At 52.2% G+C, this 20,398-nt stretch overlaps 2 long non-coding RNA genes across 4 annotated transcripts in view; one reads left to right on the top strand and one right to left on the bottom strand.

Moving 5' to 3' along the window:
• LOC138850171 (uncharacterized) overlaps positions 1-20,398 on the top strand; it is a 304,111-nt gene that overhangs the window by 65,839 nt on the left and 217,874 nt on the right. The window lies entirely within an intron of this gene.
• LOC138850052 (uncharacterized) lies at positions 689-7,993 on the bottom strand. Its single transcript, XR_011389422.2, has 2 exons — positions 7,778-7,993; positions 689-927 (listed from the first exon to the last, which is right to left on the bottom strand). It is a non-coding gene; the product is annotated as an uncharacterized LOC138850052 (long non-coding RNA).

Here is a 20,398-nt window from a genome sequence, read left to right on the forward strand (position 1 = left end):
ACATGTGAATCTTTGTGTAGATAAACATTTTTAATGGATTTGGGTGGATACCTAGGGATGGGGTTTCTGGATCATCTGGTGGGTGTATGTGTGTAAGAAACCATCAGACAGTTTTGTAAAGAGCTTGTGTCATTTTTCATCCACATTAGTGATGTATCAGAGTTTCAGTTGTTTCTACATCTTTGCCAACACTTAAGATTGTCAATCTTTTAAATTGTTAGCCATTCAAAAGGATCTGTTGTGGTATCTCATTGTGCTTATTTGCCATCAATGTCTCTTCTTTAATGAAATATCTGTTTTACTTTACTTTTATCAAGTCCTTTCTTTGTATCATTGAATTGTAAGAGTTCTTTACATGTTCTGTATATGTATCTATATTTATTTATATTTGGAAAGCCCAAAGAGAGAGATGGGGAGAGAGAGAGAGAGAGATGGGGAGAGAGAAAGAGAGATCTCTCCCATTGGCTAGTTCACTCCCCAGATGCCTACAACGACCTAGACCAGGCTGGGCTGAAGCCATGTGCTGGGCACTCAGTCCAGGTCTTCCATGTGAGTGGCAGGGACTTGCCTGCTGCCTGCCTGGGTGTGCATTAGCCTGAAGTTGAAATTGGGAGAGGAACCAGGTACTCTGGTAGAGTATGCATGGGCCTCTGGGGTGTCTTAACTGTTTGACCCATCCCTGTATCTATTTTTTTTAAATGAAGATTTATTTACTGTATTTGAAAGGCAGAGTTACAGAGAGAGAGACACACAGAGAAAGATCTTCCATCCACTGGTTCACTTCCCAAATTCCTGCAATGGCTGGGGTTGCCCGGGCAGAAGCCAAGAGCCAGCAGCTTCATTTGAATCTCCCAAGTGGGTCGCAGGGTCTCAGGCTCAAGCACTCGGGCCATCTTCTGCTGCTTTCCCAGGCCCATTAGCAGGAAGCTGTATCAGAAGGCGGCAGTTGAACCCACTGTGCCACAGCTCTGCCCCCTCCCCTTTATCTATTTTTAAAATAAATCTTGTTGTATTACATATTTAAGGTGTATCACATGATGTCATGAGATACATTTAGGTAGTGAAATGGTTACTATAGAGAAGAAAATGAAAATATCCATCATCTCACATGTTTGCCTAATTTTTTGTTTCTGTGGTAAGTGCAGCTAAAATCTACTCATTTAGCAGGAATCCCAAGCACAGTACTGTTTTCTTACTGTAGTCCTGTGTTGTACATAAGATCTCTCAACCTGTTTATCCTCTTACCTGCCACTTTGTATCCTCTCATAGCCTTCTTCCCCCCAAGGAAACCACTGCTTTATTTTCTATCATTGTGTATTCAACTTTTTAAAGACTTCACATGTAACTGAGATTATGCTATATTTTTCTTCTCTTTTTTTGTTTAAGATTGATTTAATTGTTTGAAAGGCAGAGATAGAAGGGGGGAGAGAGAGAGGAAAAAAAAAAGAGGAAGATATTTCCCATTTTCTGGTTCACTCCCCACATGGCTGCAAAGGCTGGTGTTGGACCAGACCAAAGCCAGGAGCTTCTTCAAGGTCTCCCATGTGAGTGCAGGGGCCCAACTCTTTGGACCATCCTCTGTTGCTTCCCTAGATGCATTGGCAGAAAGTTGGGTTAGAAGTGGAGCAGCTGAACTTGAACCAGTGCCCATATGGGATTCCTGTGCTGCAGGCAACAGCTTTACCTGATGCGCCACAACACCAGCCCCCATGCTACATTTTTCTTTGGGTGTCTTGCTTATTTCACGTAGCACACTATCTTCTAGGTCCATCCCTGTGGCAAATGGCAGGATCTCCTTTTTTTTTTAAGGTTTATTTATTTATTTGCAAGAGTTACATACAGAGAGGGGGAGATCACACAGACATATACACACATACATAAGCACACACACACACAAGGAGAGAGAGAGAGAGAAAGAGAGAGAGAGAGAGATCGATCTTCTATCCACTGTGTGACTACTCAAATGGCTGCATTGACCAGGGCTAGGCTGGTCCGAAGCCAGGAACCAGGAGCTTACTCCAGGTCTCCCACATATCTGCAGGGGCCCAAGTACTAGGACCATCCGTTGCTGCTTCTCCAGGCACATTAGCAGGGAGCTGGATCAGAAGTAGAGCAACCAGGACATGAACTGGCACCTACATGGGATGCTGGTGTTACAGGCACTGGCTGTAGCCACTATGCCACAGTGCCAGCTCCAGAATCTCCTTTTTAAAGGCTGAATAATATTCCCTTGTATATATTCTGTATATGCATCTTTATCAGATATGTTTTCTGTTTAGCTTTTTTTTTTTTTTTGACAGGCAGAGTGGACAGTGAGAGAGACAGAGAAAAAGGTCTTCCTTTGCCATTGTTTCACCCTCCAATGGCCGCCGTGGCTGGATCGCTGCGGCCGGCGCACCGCAGCCGGCGCACCGTGCTGATCCGATGGCAGGAGCCAGGTACTTATCCTGGTCTCCCATGGGGTGCAGGGCCCAAGCACTTGGGCCATCCTCCACTGCACTCTCTGGCCACAGCAGAGAGCTGGCCTGGAAGAGGGGCAACCAGGACAGAATCCGGCGCCCTGACCGGGACTAGAACCCGGTGTGCCGGCTCCACAAGGCGGAGGATTAGCCTAGTGAGCTGCGGCGCCGGCCTCTGTTTAGCTTTTTAAAGATTTATTTATTTGAAAGGTAGAGTTATATATAGAGAGAAGAGACAGAGAAGTTGTATCAACCGGTTCACTCCCCCAAATGGCCACAGCAGCCAGGGCTGGGCCAGACCAAAGCCAGGAACCCGGCATTTCATCCAGGTCCCCCATGTGGGTGCAGGGACACTTGGACTGTCTTCCACTGCTTTTCTAGGCACGTTATCCAGGAGCTGGACTGAAGTGGAGCAGCTGGGTCTCAAACCGGTACCCATATAGGATGCTGATGCTTCAGGCCAGGGCGTTAACCCACTGCACCACAGTGCAGGCCCCTACAGTTGGAATCTTTAACTTCTGCAGCTGTTCTTCAAGTAACTATTTGGTGCTGAGTAAAAGAAACTTAACAGCTGGCAATCTCCGCCCTTTGGCCCCTTCGTGACCTTTGTTGACCTTGGTTTTATTTTCGCTTGCGTCATAAACCCTGCAGGAATTTGCTACTGTTTTTCCTTATTTTAAAGATTTAGTTATATATTTGAAAGCACCAGAGAGAGATGGACACGCACATGAACATGCGCACACACATACACATCTTCCATCCTCTGGTTCACTCTACATGTGACCGCATTAGCCAAGTCTGGGCCAGACTAGAATTAGAAGCCAGGTACTCCATCCAGGTCTCCTACATGGGTGCAGGAGCCCAAGCCCTTGGGCCATCTTTCGCTGCTTTCCCAGCTTTAATAGGAAGCTGGATCAGAAGCGGGGAGCCTGGACTTGAATTGTTGCTTATAGGGGAAGCCGGGTCACAGGTAGTGGCTTAGCCTGCTGTGCCACAGTGACAGCCCTTGATTTTTCCTTTCAGCGGTCGCTGCTCTTTCAGGGAGATTTTATAAAAAGTATTGAAGAGGCTTAGGTTTTCCTTTGAGGCTCTCTTTGTTCTTTCGCGTGAGTCCAGTTTTGCGGGTGGTGTTGCCTCCGTGTGAAGGGAGCCCTTGCTCACGTCTCACGTAGGGTCCAAGGCGCTCTCTCCTCCTCTGCTTTGGGAAGCACCTCTGCCGGGTGTGCAGCTCCAGGAGGACGGTTCCTTTGCTCCTGCATGACTCTGGCTGCTACCGCTGTAGTCCTTCTTAGGTTTCTTTGGCTGCAGGAGTAGGAAGCATGCATATGCGCTTTTATTGTTTTTATCAGATTCGGAAAATTCATGGCCATTATTTATTCAGATATATTATCTTTTACTCCTACCCCATTCCTGTCTTTTTTTCGGATCCCAGTTACACATATGTGAGCCTGTTTGGCGTCTCCTACCCATAGTTTGCTGAAGTTCTGCTTGTTTTTTTCTTGTCCATATTTCATTTTAGATTGTTTCTACTGCTAGGTCTTTACGTTCATGAATCTCTTGTTCTGCGGCGTCTGTTCTGCTCCGAATCCCATCTGATTTATTTTTACATTGCAGACATTGTATTTTTCATCCTCGAGTTTGATTTATAACTTTTTCCATCTTCGGTGTCTTAACATGCTATGTTTTCCATTTACTTTCTAGAGCGCACATAGTTATAATGCCACTGTGGTGTTTTTCTATATTAGTGCTGTCACCTGTGATGTTTCTAGCACTGTTCCATTTGATTGATTTTTCTTTTTGTGATGGAGCATATTTTCCTACTTCCTTGCATCCCTGGTAACTTTTTTTTTTTTTTTTTTTTAAAGATTTATTTTATTTGTAAGTGGAGATACAGAGCAGCAGAAATCTTGCACCCACTGGTTCACTCTCCAAATGGCTACAACAAGATTTATGTTTGAAAGGATGAGTGATAGGTAAAGCCACCGCCTGCAGTGCTGGCGTCCCATATGGGTGCCAGTTTTAGTCTAGGTTGCTCCACTTCCAATTCAGCTCTCTGCTATGGTCTGGGAAAGCAGTGGAAGATGGCCCAAGTCCTTGGGCCCCTGCACCCATGTGGGAGACCTGGAGGAAGCTCCAGGCTCCTGGCTTCAGATCAGTGAGCTCTGGCCATTGCAGCCAATTGGGGAGTGAACCAGCGGATGGAAGACCTCTCTCTCTGCCTCTTCTTCTCTCTCTGTGTAACTCTGACTTTCAAATAAATAAATAAATCTTTATAAAAAAAAAAAAGGATGAGTGAAAGAGAAAGAGTTCTTCTACATGCTGGTTTATTCTCCAAACGGCCCTGACAGCTAAGGCTGGGCCTGGTCGAAGCCAGGGGCCCAGAACTCCATCAAGGTCTCCTGCATGGGTGCAGGGGCCCAAGTGCTTGGTCCATCTTCCACTGCCTTCCCAGGTGCATTAGCAGGGAGCTGGATTGGAGGCGGAGTAGCCAGGACTTGAACTGGCGCTCTGATGTGGGATGCAGGCTTCACAAGCTGCGGGTTAATCCACTGCACCACCGCGCTGGCGCCCTCATCCTTGGCGACTTGAGACTGGGTGTCAAAGGTTGTGACTTCTAGGGCTGGCGCCGTGGCTCAATAGGCTAATCCTCCGCCTTGCAGCGCCGGCACACGGGGTTCTAGTCCCGGTCGGGGCGCCGGATTCTGTCCTGGTTGCCCCTCTTCCAGACCAGCTCTCTGCTATGGCCCGGGAGGGCAGTGGAGGATGGCCCAAGTGCTTGGGCCCTGCACCCCATGGGAGACCAGGAGAAGCACCTGGCTCCTGCCTTTGGATCAGCGCGGTGCGCTGGCCGCAGCGGCCATTGGAGGGTGAACCAACGGAAAAGGAAGACCTTTCTCTCTGTCTCTCTCTCTCACTGTCCACTCTGCCTGTCAAAAAAAAAAAAAAAAAAAAAAAAAAAAGGTTGTGACTTCTGTGTTATTTAGTGTTGGAGTTTTTGTGTTCTTGTGAGCATTATTGGACTTTGTTCTGGGGCACAATTATGGTCCTTGGATTTTCTCCATTTCCATGCACAGCTGGGGAGCCAGGCCCCCTTTCTTAACAGCATAGGTTCTCCCTGTACCCCGGCTTCACCCTGGTTTACCCCTGGTTCTTGTCTAGAGGGACTCTGTGCAACCCTCTCCATCTGTGTGGGCCCCCTCCCATCATGGAGAAGCCACAGGTGTGCAGGTAGGCATGGCAAGGGAAAGTCCTCAGTGCCCAGCACCCATGCCCTGGCCTGTGTCACGAGGGTGAGCTTTCTGCTCAGTGTGGTTAGAGTGCAGCCTGACCCTTAGCCTGCGATCGGAGGCAGCAGTAGACACGCTGTGACCCACGGTTCTGCTGCCTGGATTGGGAAATCAAGCTGTGCTGGAGGCAGCCCGGCCTAGTGGGATGTGGATTGTCTGTGGCTGCTTTTGCCTTCTTTGGAAGAATCGTGTAGTCCCAGCAGTGGCTGAATGAGCCCACGCCTGAGCTAGTCGCCTGTTCTTCAGGAAGCCTGCCAGTGTCTGGCCATAGCTGATGTGGACTCAGCCCCTAAGGAGTGCTGTTCTGCGCGAGGCAGGTGATCTTCTACTTGCTTGGCTGCAGGCTGACTGCTCTCGGTCCTGCGTGAGCTCTGGGGGTTATTCCAGCCCCTAGCCCTTCCTGCACTGTGGCTCACCGGGTTTGTTTCAGCCCCGCTGTCTTGTGCTATGTCTGAAAACTGTTGTTTCATAAAATGGGCTGTTCTTCTCAGGTGAGGTAGGAGAGTAACCCAGTCTCCGTTACTCCCTGGGTGCTGTGAACTGGCGTTCCTTGGGTTTTCCTGTTAACTCACGTGTCGTCTTCTGCTTCGTGAGGTAGTGTGTGTTCCTGACCTACCGGCTCCTCTGCAGCCCGGGACCCAGTTGTCTACCTTTGTCTCTTGGCAATTCCTCCGTCTCCCCAATCCGTTTCTCCTCCATCTGAGATTTCTGTTTCTTGTTTTCCTCCGTGTTGGCTCAGCCTGTCTTGCCTGCCTGAAATACTGGGATGTCCGGTAGCAGTAATCCTGATACGGCTCTTTCTTCCAGTCCCCTGCAGCTTTACCCACCACACAGATGGGGATGCGAGAAGAATTTATGGATTGAAAGCAAAGCTTGGGGATGGGCATTCAGAGCAGGGTTTGGGATGCTGCATGCCATATTGCAGTGCCTGGGGCTGGGTTCCAGCTCTGCTTGTGATTCCTGCTTCCTTTCAGTGCACATCCTGAGAGGCACAGATGATGGGTCAGGTACCTGGTCTATGGCATCCACGTGGGAGACCTGGGCTGGGTTCTGGGCTCCTGGCTGTTCCAGGTCATTGAGGAGTGAACCAATGGATGGAAATCTTCTATCTTTGTCTCTTTCTGTCTTTCACATAAAAATGAAAATATAAATACGTGAAAATTATTGAAGCATAGCTTGGAGTTATTAAGTTCTCGATTGAAATCTCTTTGATAGCATTTATTATGATACGGGCATACGCAGGTTTTCTGGGAGTTAATCTGTGTGATTCCTGACACATTTTGTGTTCCTAATTGATATTTGCCAACGTGCTTTGTACCTACCGCTGCTCTTCTACAGTAACCCCATGAGGGAGTCACTTTCGCTGTACCCATTTTATAAACCGAGAAACCAAGATTCACTCTCCACAGGTGGATAGGCTGGGATGCAGGTTAGCCCTGCAGGTCCAGCCTCCTGGGAAACACCTGTCTGCCGGCCAGCCGGCCAGGCCAGCTGGACAGACGGGGCCAGCTGGCCACCTTCGTACGGCTTTCTCTCCCCGATCTCTTCTCCACACCCGCTTCCCGCTTTCTGTGTAATTTCATCCCAGCCAGTGCGAGTGCAGCATTTTGTGTGGTGCCTGATGTGTAGTAAGCGCTCACAAGTGGGGCTGTTACTGCTGGTCTGTCCCTAACCCTGCGGCACCAGACCTGCGCTGTGCTCTTTGGCGGCTGAACATCTGAGCGGCTCTGGAGAATCTCCCTTCTCGCGGGACAGAACCTACTCCCCACCCCGGAGACCCGCCCTCCCCGGCTGGAGCACAGGCACATGGCCTCTGACCAGGTGAGGGTGGCAGTGCGGGCCACATCCGGGCTCTGGGGCGGCAGCAGCAGCAGAGGCCCCAGCCAGGGCTGTGGATGGCAGAACCTAGGTCCAGAGGTGTGGGCAAGGGGCTCTTGGCTGGGGTGCGGCCTGAATGTATCGGGTGCTGGCTGCATGGGTGCTGTCCTTGGTTCCCTGACCATTCTGGAAATCTCATCGGTCCCCACATACCTTTTAGGGATGTCCTGGTCTGCTCGCAGTAGTCAGAGCTGCTTTCTTCTCTCTGTGAACACGGTGTGGGCCTTGTGAGTGCTTCCCAAATGGAACCCTCATCTTCCCGCAGAGACGCCACCTCTCGTGTCCTCATTTGGAACCCAGGGCCGGGGTGTTTGCTGGTTTTTATGAGATCAGTACCCTTCGTCCCCTTTTCCCCGAGCCCACATGCCCTTGGGCCTACACCACGGGAGAATCCGGCCCTCCTGGCTCTCCTCCCCATCTTCCCCGCCCCTGCCTTCTGCTGGGCCCTGCGACCTCTTGCCTAGGTCGTGGCCACAGGCTCCATGCTGGTCATTGGGCTGGCGTCCTCCTATGGAGAAACCGAGTGAGCAGCAGACGAGGCCCAGCTGGGCTTGCCAGGGACAAAGATGAGGACAGAGGGAAGTGGGTGAGGGTGCACTAAGACAGGAAAACCCCGACAGGGCTGGCTGAGACAGGAGAGAGGGTGGAAAGCAGCGCCTGGCCCCATTATTCCTAGAGGCCGTGTTTGTGTGTTCACGCCCACGCAGCGTTCTTTGTGATCCCCCGGCTCAGTGCCCCTGGTGCCCATGTGGTCACTTTTGCTTGGAGTAGCAAAAGTTGTGAGTGACACTGAGACGGAGCGAGGTTCGCTCTGCTCTCTCAGCTCTCACCCCGCCCGCCAGTGTCCTCGCAGCAGGGCCTGGCACCACATGGTTCAGGTTTGTGTGCATTTTCTTGGTGATTTTGCTGTTTGCAGTGGGCCCCAAGCATCGTGCTGTGTGCTGTACCAAAGCCAAGGAGGGCTCACGTGCCTCACCCAGAAAATGTGCATTGGATGCGCTCCATTCAGACGTGAGTCACACGCCGCTGGCCGTGAGTTCCATGCTAATGAGGCAGCGATATATGGTGAGGGAGGTGTGTCTGGACAGAAGCGCAGGCAAAGCCGAGTTGACGTGTTCCTCAGCTGGCACAAATGCTTTGAGCGGAGGCGCACGGCAGCCTAGTCTGGTATTTCCCCTAGAAGCGGTGGTTCAGCGTCTCCACTGGCATCTTGGAGCATCACTATAATGAGAATTGCGGGGACTCTGGTGCTCACAGCCCCAGACCTATATAACAGGCTTGATAAGGACAAGAGCTAGGGGCTTCATTATACACTCAGGTTAGCATTCATGGAAAATGATTCAACCAGAGAAGCACATGCAGCAGGAGAGAGAGATTTTTCAGAAATGTATCATAGTGGCTGGCATTGTGGGTTCAGCAGGTTCAGCGGCAGCCTGCAATGCTGGCCTTCTGTTTGAGCGCCAGTTCGAGTCCTAGCTGTTCCACTTCCAACCTGCCTCCCTGCTAATGTGCCTGGGAAAGCAGTTGGGAGATGGCCCCAAGTGCTTGGGTCCCTGCCACCTGTGTGGGAGACCCAGATGGAGTTCCAGGCTCCTGGCTTCCGCCTGGCACAGCCCCAGCTGTTGCAGCCATTTGAGGAGTGAACTAGTGGATGGAAGATCTTTGTCTCTGTCTCTCTGTAACTTTGCCTTTCAGATAAGTCAGGAAATCTTTTTACTGAATTGACTAATTAGGGCCTTTAATTAGATCTGTAAAACCTCTGCCCGACAGCACCTAGGTGAGTGAGTGAGTGACCTCGAAGAGGGGTGGGCGTGTCTGCTGAGCCAGGCCTGCTGCTGTGCTCCGCCTTCATCGGAAGCCAGCTGAACCTATCTAGAGGTGATCTCAGTGACCAGCAGATGTGGGCTGCGATGCAAGGTGTTCTGCCTCCAGGAGCTGGAATCCCGAGTTCTGTGTGCGTACCCTCTGGTTCACGTGGCTGTCTTCCCCTCCCCTGAGGTTCACTGGCCTCTCACCTCTTTCCTCGGACCAGGCACCCTCCTGAGTGCCTTCCGTGGAGTGCGCTTGGACCATGCTCACAGCACTGGGGAAAACGGAGCTCCAGCAAGGTCGGCACACTCTGTTCGGTGATGGAGCCGGGGTGGGAACCCCAGGCAGTTTCAGAGCCCGTGCTCTTCACAGTGTGCTGTGCTGAGGCTCGGCATTGACCTTGAAACCAGACGTTTCCGTCCCAGATGTTTCAGGAGGGCAGGCTGTCTATGAGGGCCACGCAGGAACTTGTGACGCTTGCTTATCTGGTAGCAGTGGGGCATATGGTCTTGTTGGGGGTCTCAGTGTCGCTTGTAAGGGCTGGGTTTCCAGAGTTCTGTTCCCCATGACCTTCGTCCTGGATCGTGTGCCACCCAGGGTCCCTTCTAAACCTCAGAGCCAGCCAGATCCTGCACGTGCCGCACCCAAGGGTGCCTTCCACAGTCATCTGGTCTTGGGTTCTGGGGTGTCAAGTGCATCTCCTGGCAAGGCCAGACCTTCCCAGCAAACTTTGCTGTTGAGCTCTGTCTGCTACCCCACAGTGATTCCTGCATTCGTGCATCCAAGCAACAAATGTTTGTGCATTTACTATGCTGTGTGACAGGTGCCGTGCCAGGTACTGGGGATGCAGCTGTTAACAGACAAGCTCTCAGCACCTGCCAAGTGCTTACATTTCCACATCCCACAGAAAAGCTGTGGTGTAGGATTGCCTGTCAACAGGAAGCGCAGCGCACTCTGCCCTGCACGCTGCCTTCCCCCTCGTTGAGCAGGTATTTCCAAGGGTCTGAGCTTTCTCTTTTAGGCGTGAATGCGTGAGAACAGTCATACTGCAGTAGAAGTCCCTCCCTACCAACCTCCTGGCCAATGCTCTCCCCTCCCCCCTCCCCTTTCTTCTGCAAGGGTGACCCTCATTATCCATTTAGTGTGTATCTTTCCAGATCGTTCTACCCTGAATTTGCAAGTGACTATGAATAATTGTGTTTGTATAGCATTCATAATTACCCGGAGCAGTTATTGTATCAGTATGTATTGGCAGACGGAGCTTGGTTTTCATGTGCGTTGCTGCCTACTTTCCTTGCTGGTAATTCTTGTGATCACGTGGACTGGGCGTGAGCGTAGAGCTTGCTGTGCTAGCTCGGGCTGCCGTCGCACAGTGGTGCAGCTTGGGTGAAAGACAGGAGCTAGGAGCTGAGTTGTCATAGTTCTAAACTCCGAGAATACGAGACGTGGTTGTGTTCCGGCGAGGATTCCCCTCCTGGCTCACAGACGGCCTCCTTCCCCCTCGTCCCTATGTGCTGGAGTGAGGGAAGCCGTTCCTTCCTCTCATAACTCCTGTTGACTTAGGGCCTTACCTCTGGTCTCATTTTGCCTCCGTTACCTCTTGAAGTCTCTAGCAGCAGATAGAGAGGGTCATGTTGAAGATTAAGGGTCAACCAGTGGTTTCTGGGGGAACGTATTGAGTCCATGGCATTGTCCATGGTGACTGGACATGCCAAAGGCCACCGCAGATGGAGCTGGGCTGCTCTGGTGCCACCGGTTCCGGGCTCCACCCCCAGGGGTGCTCCCTAGGTTGTTCCTTGCAGCATGTACTTGGAGTGGAGCTCCTCCTTGCCCTGCATCCTGGGGGAAGCCAAGGGCCTCTCAGTGGCCTCCATCCCTAGCATTCCATTTGAATTAGTGGAAATTTCAGCCACCACTTTGTGAATGGTTCCAGATGTGCAGGCTCGGAGAGAGCAAGATAGCTGGAAAGCTAAGCTTAAAATTAAAAGTGAAGTTCAGCTTGGGCTGAGGGACAGTCCCTGTCACCTAAGAATCTACGGCGGGGGGGACAGACAAGGTCTGTTCTTGATGCAAGAAGCGGCGTGCTAAAACCGATTCAGTGACCTGGCTAGCAAGGACAAAGACAGAAGCAAATCGGGCCCACACAGAGTTACTGAGGAGAGAGGGCTGAAAACCGGGCTGGTGGGAGGGTTTTCAGAGAAGCTTCATGGGCTGCCATGGAGATTGTGTTGTGGGGACTGAGATTCCTGGGGGAGATTCTGGGACCCGTGTCCGCAGTGGTTCAGATGCAGGACGAAACAGCACGAAGCAGCGCTTCAGGGTGTGCAGTTGCTGAGGTCTGTGGAGGAATTCCTGGGGGAGAGCTCGAGGCTCAGTGCGGCTGGAGTGCTGGTCAGGCCAGCCAAGCTCGAAGAGTCCATACGTTACCTGGAAACACGGGGCCTGCTGACATGGCGGATGGGAGGACTGCGTGGAGGTGGATGCCCTGGGCCCTGCTCGTGTGGGAGTTCACTGGACACCTTGTCACGGTCAACAGAGTGAGGCTGGTGGTGCGGTCAGAGTGCAAGTCAGTGATGGGGAGGTCACAGACCCAGCACCCAGGCCTGATTGGTCCAGCTGAAGGCCCATCTGTGTCTCTGACAGTGTTGAGTGCCTACATCTTGTACTGCACTGTTCTTGGTGCTCTCAGGACTTCGCGGCCTGAGCGCCCGTGTTAGTTCCCACTGTTGAAGGTGCGAGGGGAAGCCCCGTAGGAGGCCTTGCCGATACTGCGGGTGAAAGGACGTGAGCCCAAACAGTGGGATTGGAAAAGAGAGGGCAGATGTGGAAGCCAGAGGGAGTGCCTTGGTCAGCAGCAGCAGGACCCAGCACAAGTGAAAAGGACGGAGCGCCACATTGCTAGCCTGGGTGACCAGAAAGCCCTGCCAGTGAAGCTGGGAGCCCTGAAGCGCACTGCAGCTGGGAGATGGATGGGAAGTGGAGCAGCTGGGACTCGAACTGGCAGCTGTATGGGATGCTGGCATCACAGGCAGCAGCTCCACCCACTGTGCCACAGCGCTAGCCTCCAACAATGGACGTCTTAGCTCTGGTCCCCCGGAGAGCAGGGCGTGAGGCAAGGGCAAGGGGCTGATGCTTTTTTTTGGAAGGTGCAGTTCCAGGATGAGGATGAGCATGGCACAGGAAGATGTTATAGGGTGCCTCGGTCCTGCACGTCGGACGCATTTCCAAGGAAATCGCTTAGCGCATGGGGCTGCTTCGGACAACAAGCAGTGGGGATCGTACCTGGCATGGCTGGAAGGAGAAGGAGCCAGGACGATTTGGCGTTCTCCCTGCACTGCTCTGGCTCCTGTTGCCCACTGGTCGAATCCACCCACTGGGAGCTCACTTCCCTGGGGCACCTGCGCTCCTGGTGGCCTTTCGGGAGGCTGAAGCTGAGGCCCCAGGCAGTAGAGGGGCAACCTCTACTGGAGGCTGGCCTGGCGGGACGGAGCAGGGAGAGCAGGTGGCGGCACGGGGTTCACCCCGTAGAGTGAAGGGGTCAGTCTGGGAAAGGGAGATGTTCAGTTTCATGATGAAATCTACTTTAGAAGTTTGGTTTTAAAATCTATTTATTTTATTTATTTCAAAGGTAGAGAGACAGAGACACAGGCATGTGGGAGGGATCAGTCTCCCATATACTGGTTATTCCGTACATGCCTGCAAAAGGCAGGGCTGGGCCAGGCTGAAGCCAGGAGCCCAGAACCGAGTGTGGGTCTTTTGTCTTTTTTTTTATTTTTTGACAGAGTTAGACAGTGAGGGAGACACACACAGAGTTATAGACACTGAGAGAGAGACAGAGAGAAATGCCTTCCTTCCGCTGGTTCACTCCCCTACGGCCAGCGCTGCGCTGATCCAAAGGCAGGAGCCGGGTGCTTCCTCCTGGTCTCCCATGTGAGTGCAGGGACCCAAGCACTTGGGCCATCCTCCACTGCCCTCCCCGGCCACAGCAGAGAGCTGGACTGGAAGAGGAGCAACTGGGACTAGAATCGGGTGCCAGTGCCGCAGGCGGAGGATTAGCCAAGTGAGCCACGGCGCCAGCCCTAGTGTGGGTCTTTAATGTGGTGGCAGGGTCTTAAGTACTTGAGCTGTCACCGTCTGTCTATCAGGGTCTGCATCAGTAGGATACTGGGAGGCGAATGGAGCCAGAACTCAAGCCCAGACATTCTAGTATAGGTGACTCAGCTGGCAGCTTAACTAATACGCTGAATGCCTATCTCTGGATCTTTTATTTATTTATTGTGGGAAGATTTATTATTCAAAAGGCATAGTGACAGAGAGGGAGAGACAGAGAAATCCATCTCCCACCTTCTTTGAGAAGCAGAAGAAGATGCACATGCATGCACATGTGCACACACGCGCGTGCACACACGTGCATGCACACAGGGAGAGAGTGAGAGAGAGAGCACCCCCATTCACTGTTAGGTTTTCCAAATGCTCACAAGTGCTGGGGCTGGGTCCAGGGCTTGACTAAAGAGCTGAGAACTGAATCCAGTTCTCCCATGTTGGAGGCATGAACCCAAGTATGTGAGCCGTCATGTGCTGTCTCCCAGGGTCTCCATTAGCAGGAAACTAGAATCAGGAGCTGGAGCTGGGATTTGAACCCAGGTACTCAAGTATGGGACACAGGTGTCTTAACCAGCATCTTAATTCCTAGGTCAAATGCCCACCCCCTGAAGCTGGATATTAGGAAGAAAAACCTTGAGGCACATTTCTGATTAAAGTTATGTTAATAATGGTAATAAGAAAGGCAATCTGGCAAGTGTCTTTAATTTTTTTCTTTCCTTTGTTTTTGTTTCTCCAGAACAACTCTTTGTTTTTTTTTTTGTTTTTTTTTTTTTTTGTTTTTTGTTTTGTTTTGTTTTGACAGGCAGAGTGGACAGTGAGAGAGAGACAGAGAGAGAAAGGTCTTCCTTTGCCATTGGATCACCCTCCAATGGCCGCCGCTGCAGCCGGCGCACCGCGCTGATCCGATGGCAGGAGCCAGGAGCCAGGTGCTTCTCCTGGTCTCCCATGGGGTGCAGGGCCCAAGCACCTGGGCCATCCTCCACTGCCTTCCCAGGCCACAGCAGAGAGCTGGACTGGAAGAGGGGCAGCCAGGACAGAATCCGGCGCCCCAACCGGGACTAGAACCCGGTGTGCCGGCGCCGCAAGGTGGAGGATTAGCCTAGTGAGCCACGGTGCCGGCTCAGAACAACTCTTTGCAAAAGAAGACACTGGTTATGAGATGGTACCTGTGCTCAGGTGCAGGATCAGGGCGGCTGCGTCCACTCGAGGTATCACTTGTTCATTTTACATCCTGTGTTAACTTTTGCCTTCTCAGTCCAAAGTTCCTGGACGAGAGAGTCTGGAGTCATGAAAACCCTGCAGCTTTTTCTCCAGGGACCTGGAAGCTCCCAAGATACTCTGAAAGGGGTGTAAAAACAATACCTGTGGTCCTCAGGGCTGCCAGCTGCACTCTAGGTCCTGGAGAGCAATAATCCTGCTTGACAATACCACAGAGCTTTCCATCCGGCTGTTAGCAGGTCCTGGCCAACATCAGAGCCTGCCAGTGGCATCAGTCTGTCACAGAAATAGGGCATGTAGTCACAGGAAGCTTAAATAACTGATCATGTCATCAAAGGGAGCAGCAAGAAATAGACACTTGGACTTATTTTCCACTGCCTTCCTGAACCATTGAAAACTATTTCAGCTGGCTGTGAGATCTGCTAGGGAGAAATGCCCCTGGACTGTCATGAAGATGCTGATAACTCCAAGTGAGAAGTTCATGTAGTTGTATGTGCGAGCACCCGTGTGCGCGTGTGTACGTGTACCGCTTGGGCAGTGTGCGGTCCAGCTCCTTGTGAGAACAGGGAAAGGATGTGTAGGGACAGGGAGTCGACTGATGGCTTGAGGTAGAACAGGGTGGAACTGCAAGCGTGTGTAGGTTCTTAAGTTCTTTCCGCAGGCGGCTTGCAGTCCAGTTCAGAAGTCAGGGGAAGGTTTTGAGTGACTGAAAGGGCAGCATGGGGCAGAGGGAGAAATGCGAGGCTGGACTCCAGCAGGGAACCAGGAAAGGAAGGACCGGCCATTGTGAGAGGCGAAGGGCATCCCCTCAGGAGCTTGCTGGGAGCGAGACCTTCCACATGGAAAGAGGACATTGTTGTGGTAACTGTGTGGTTGAGAGACATTGGCTATGGGTGACTAAGTCTGTAAGGTTCAGTCGCAAGCACATCGAGATGCTGGGTTGACAGTGGGAAGGAGTGGGGCTCTCACTCGTGGCACCACGTTTTTCCTCCCTGGGCCCTTACCTGTCTGGAAAACAGAGTCAGCCAGGGTGATTGGACAGGAGCCTTTGTCCTCAGGGTCTCTCCAGCCCAGAACTCTGTGGTTCTGGGCCAGGCTCTCCAGGGCTCCACAGAGGAAGGGTGTTCTTTGTGGATTGGATCCCTCTAGGGTTGAATGGTGGTTTTAACTTCCTGCCTTCCAATCTTACTTCTATCAAGCAGGATGGTTTTAATTGCATATGGACAGGAACAGACCTGAAGCCAGCTTATGCATCAAAGAAATTCATTGTTTTATACTACTGCAAGATCTGCATGGGTTCATTCAGGTGTGGCTTGATCCAGGACTCCAAAGACCAGTGTCTTGGTTTCTCTTTCTCAGTCTCTGTTCTGACTCTCCCAGCTTGTCTCCATTTTCAGATCTTCTCTTCCCTGTAGCAATGAGGTGAGGGCCTTGGAGTCCGCTCTGAGCAGGGCAGAGGACTTCACCCCGAGTGTGAGCCCTCTACACACATCCTGGGAATCCTGCTGATTGTACCTGGTTTGGGTCACACACCCATCCTTAAACCAAACACTGTGGCTGGAGGGATTAAGTGGTGTCAGTTGGTCAGGGCTGGGCCCTGTGTTCCTCCTGGAGACCCTGAGGCATGGCCCTGCCCAACAAGCCTTGTGTGCTGGCGCCTGCGATGACATAACTAGGACATGGGGATGCATTCAGGCCAACCAGAATGCATGCAGGGCTGCTGCAGGCTCCGTGAGATCCAGGAACACTCAGGAGGCTCTGATACGAAAGAGCAAGAGGAACAGGCCCCCGGGAGCCATGAGAAAATCCAGTGACGACCCCAGGGTTGGGCGGTGTGGCTGGAGGAGCAGCAGGTCTGGGCGCTCAGGATGCGCTTTGTTCTGCCCACTTGGTCAGGGATTTTGGATGACCCTGGTGCCTGATGGCTTCCTGGGGACGATGGTGGTGGCGGGGTGGGGGTGGAGGGATGCTCCACTTCCTGTTTGGGATTACACTCTTCCTTTCCCCTCCCACACAGCCCACATGTTCATCCTAAGCCTCAGCATCCAGCCAGAAAAGCCCTTTGTGTGTTCTTGGCAAAACTAGGGCCCGGTAATTAAAGTCCATATGCAAAGCCGCTCCCTCCAGGCCACCCTGAGGTCTTGAAATTAGCACGGGGGTTGGTCAGAGAGGCACTCCCAGGCCAGCCATGCTGCTGGACTTGACAAGTCCCAGACTGGAGAGGGATCATAAATGCCTTAAGTCCCATCTGCTGGAATGATTTGTTTAGGGTATAAATTTCGATTCCGTTGCTATTTTTAACATTTCTGCTTATAACATTTCTTCAAACACGTAACAACTCCCAGAGTGTTCCCTGGAGACAAGGAGGAAAGGACCCGGAAGAAGGCTCCACAAATCCACAGTTTTCCCTTCAAAGAAATCCGTGTGGTGCAGTGGGGGTGGGGCGGGGAGGGCGTGCGTGGGCAGTGGCTTTGAGTGATGGGTCAGGAGCCTGGGGTTACATCCGTGGTGCGGTCACCATCAGAGCACGCAGGCTGCTGGTGGTGGGGGTTTTGCAGTGAACAGCACCTGGGTGTCCTTTAGCCTCGCCCAAAGGCTCTGTGTGTGAGGATGGACTCGGAATTCCCCAGGGTGGGCCAGGCCCAGCTGCTGGGGAGGAGCCAGGGGAGATGCAGCAAGTAGCCTCTGCCCGCCCCAGTGCAGGCTGGGAGCCTGGCAGGCAGCTTGGTCTTGCTAGACCAACTTAGCGTGGCAGGAGGCCCAAGGTTGGGCCCCGTTCTGGTTCTTTTTGTTCATTTTGGCCTTTTAACTTAAAACTGAAGGCTTAGAGAGAGAATTCAAGTGCAGAGAAGTAGAGAGTAGCAAGGTGGCTGTTAAGGGCCAGGGTGATGTTGGTCAAAGGGCGTAAACTTTCAGTTCTAAGAGGAGTCAGTGTTTAGTTAAAATCTTTTAAAATTATTTATTTTACCTATATGAAAGGCAGAGAGACGGAGAGATTCACTCTCCAAATGCATGCAGTAGCTGAGGCTGGGCCAGGCCGGGCTGGAGCCAGGGGCCTGGAGCTCCTTCCGGGTCTCCCATGTGGGTGGACGGACCCAAGTGCTTGAGCCGTTGTCTGCTGCCTCCCAGGGTGCCCATTACCAGGAAGCTGGAATCGGAAGAAGAGCTGGGACTCCATCGCAGGTGCTCTGATATGGGATGTGCATGTACCAAGCAGTGTCTTCACTGTGGCACTACCCTAAGAGGAATCAATTCTGAGTAATGTATCGTTAATAATACTATGCATTTTTTAAAAATATATTTATTTATTTGAAAGGCAGAGGTACAGAGAGGCAGAGGCAGAGAGAGAGGGAGAGAGAGGGAGAGAGAGAGAGAGAGTTCTTCCATCTGCTGGTTCACTCCCCAAATGGCTGCAATGGCCCAAAGTTGGGCTGATCTGAAGCCAGGGGCCAGGAACTTCTTCCAGGTCTCCCACATGGGTGCAGGGGACCAAGGACTTGGGCCATCTTCTACTGCTTTCCCAGGCCATAGCAGAGAGCTGGATCAGAAGTGGAGCAGCCAGGACTCGAACTGGTGCTTATACGGGATACTGGCACTGCAGGGAGGCAGCTGTTCCATCTACACCAGTGCACCGGCCCCAGTAATACTGTATTCTAAATAGGAAATTGCTCAGAGAGTAGACCTGAAGCAAGCAATGACACATGAGGTGATGAACGTGGTCATTGACTTGGTTGTCTTCATCGTTGCACAGTGTGTGTATGTGCAATCAGGTCATCGTGGTGTAATGTTAAATGTATACATTTTGCCAAGTGTATCCCCATAAAATGGGAAAGTGAAAAATAAACAGGGGTGGGTGTTGTGGTGGAGCAGGTGAAGCCACAGCTCAGGACACCCCCTCCCATGCCAGAGTGCCAGTTCGAGTTGCAGCTTCTCTACCCTTGATCCAGCTTCCCGCTAATGTGCCTGGGAGGCAGCGGATGATGGCCCACGTTCTTGGGTGGCTCCTGTAACCCTCGTGGGAGACCCGGATGGAGTTCGTGACTCCTAGCGTAAGCCTGTCCTAGCGCAGGCATTTGGGGAGTGACCCAACAGTGGGTGCTCTTTATCTCTGTCTCCCTCTATCTCTGTCACTCTGCCTTTCAGATACATAAATAAATCTTTAGGCAGAACAAAAAAGAAAAGAGAAACCAAGAAACCTTGAGGCTTAGAAATACAAGTCAGCTCCCTGCAGGTGCAGCAGCACGGGCAGGTGTGACTGCAGCTCCAGGAGGGGGACTGCATGTGCAGGTGTGCAGGGGCTGGGGGCGGGGCCGATGCCGGAGGGCCACACGGCGCAGATGGCCTTTCTCACGGTCCCTCCTGCAGCCAGGACCCCAAGGATCACGGCACTGTTCCCTCGGGTCCTTCTCTCTTTCCTACTCTCCTCTCTGCACTTCCAACTGGTGAGAGGCCACGCCCACTGTGTTCCTTCCTAGCCTGCACTCCTTCCCAGGAGGCTGGGCAGTCCCTGGGCCTGAGGTCTGTGCCCCCTGCGAAGGCTTGACTGAGGCTCCTTCCTTCAACTTCTTGTTCTTTTATCTCCCTGTTCCTGCCTCTCTCCCTCCCTCATTCTGTCCAGCATAGCCACTTGCTCTCCCCTGGCTGGGAAGGGTCAGGGAAGGTGGCCTTGGTTCATTGCAGCCTGGGCCTCCCGAGCCTCGCCCCATTTTTCTTGCTGGCTCATGTCCTGATGGTGGCTGGCTCTCCCTGGAGGCTCAGCTTTGCGCCTGGGAGTGGACATTCCAGGGGGCCCTGTGGGGCACTGCTGCTTCAGCTCATCCAGAAGCCGCCAGCCCGGCCACCTGGGGTTCTGCTTAGAGCCCAAGGCCAGCCCAGCAGAGCAGACCACGTGGCTTTGCCTTGCTTTGCTCTCTGCGTGTCCCTGGCCGAGAGGTGCAGCTGATTTGTGGCGACACTTGGGTTTTCCCATGTGCTGGGCCATCTCTTTACAGTGCCCTGTCACTGTCACTCTGTGAGGGTCTGTGGGCAATGGGCACACCTTGTTAGGTGGGTGGGCCTAGCCGGGCAGGGGTGGGAAGAGTGTGTGCTAGGTCAGCAGGGAAGAGTGACAGAGCCTGCTGCATCTGGTGGAGCCGCCTGGAAACCAGCAAAGGGAGGGGAGACGTGGGAATGGAATCCCCGAGAAAGGGAAGTCGGAAGGTCCGGCTTGTTGTGGAGTGCTGTTTGAAGAGAAAATGAAGGGTGGTTTGGAATACAGTGTTTGAAATTCTAACGGGATTAGGCTAGAATCTAAAGTGTCTGACACTTAAGTCCTGTCTTCTAAAATGCTGTCTTCTTACAAAATAGCAGTAGTCCAGCTCTCGGTTTAACACTTTTTCATGAGTAATAGTATCTTTCCTTTATGCAAAATTTAAAACAAAGATTTTTTTTTTTAAAGTCAGCATTCCTGATGATAGTGAGGGCCCTGCCGGCTGCTTCAGTGCCTGCTGTTCGGTTCATAATCTAAGGATGTTTCCGGTATGCCAGGATTCACTGTGGGGCTCTCTGGCTAACCTGCACCTGCCGGAGAGCTCATGCATCTGTTAGAGTTGCAGGGCAACTATTAGCCACCAACGGACAGCAAGATTATTGTTCAGCTCTGAA

This window comes from Oryctolagus cuniculus, chromosome 6, assembly GCF_051225735.1.
Source record: "Oryctolagus cuniculus isolate XC-2025 breed Fujian yellow rabbit chromosome 6, ASM5122573v1, whole genome shotgun sequence".
Taxonomy (NCBI): domain Eukaryota; kingdom Metazoa; phylum Chordata; class Mammalia; order Lagomorpha; family Leporidae; genus Oryctolagus; species Oryctolagus cuniculus.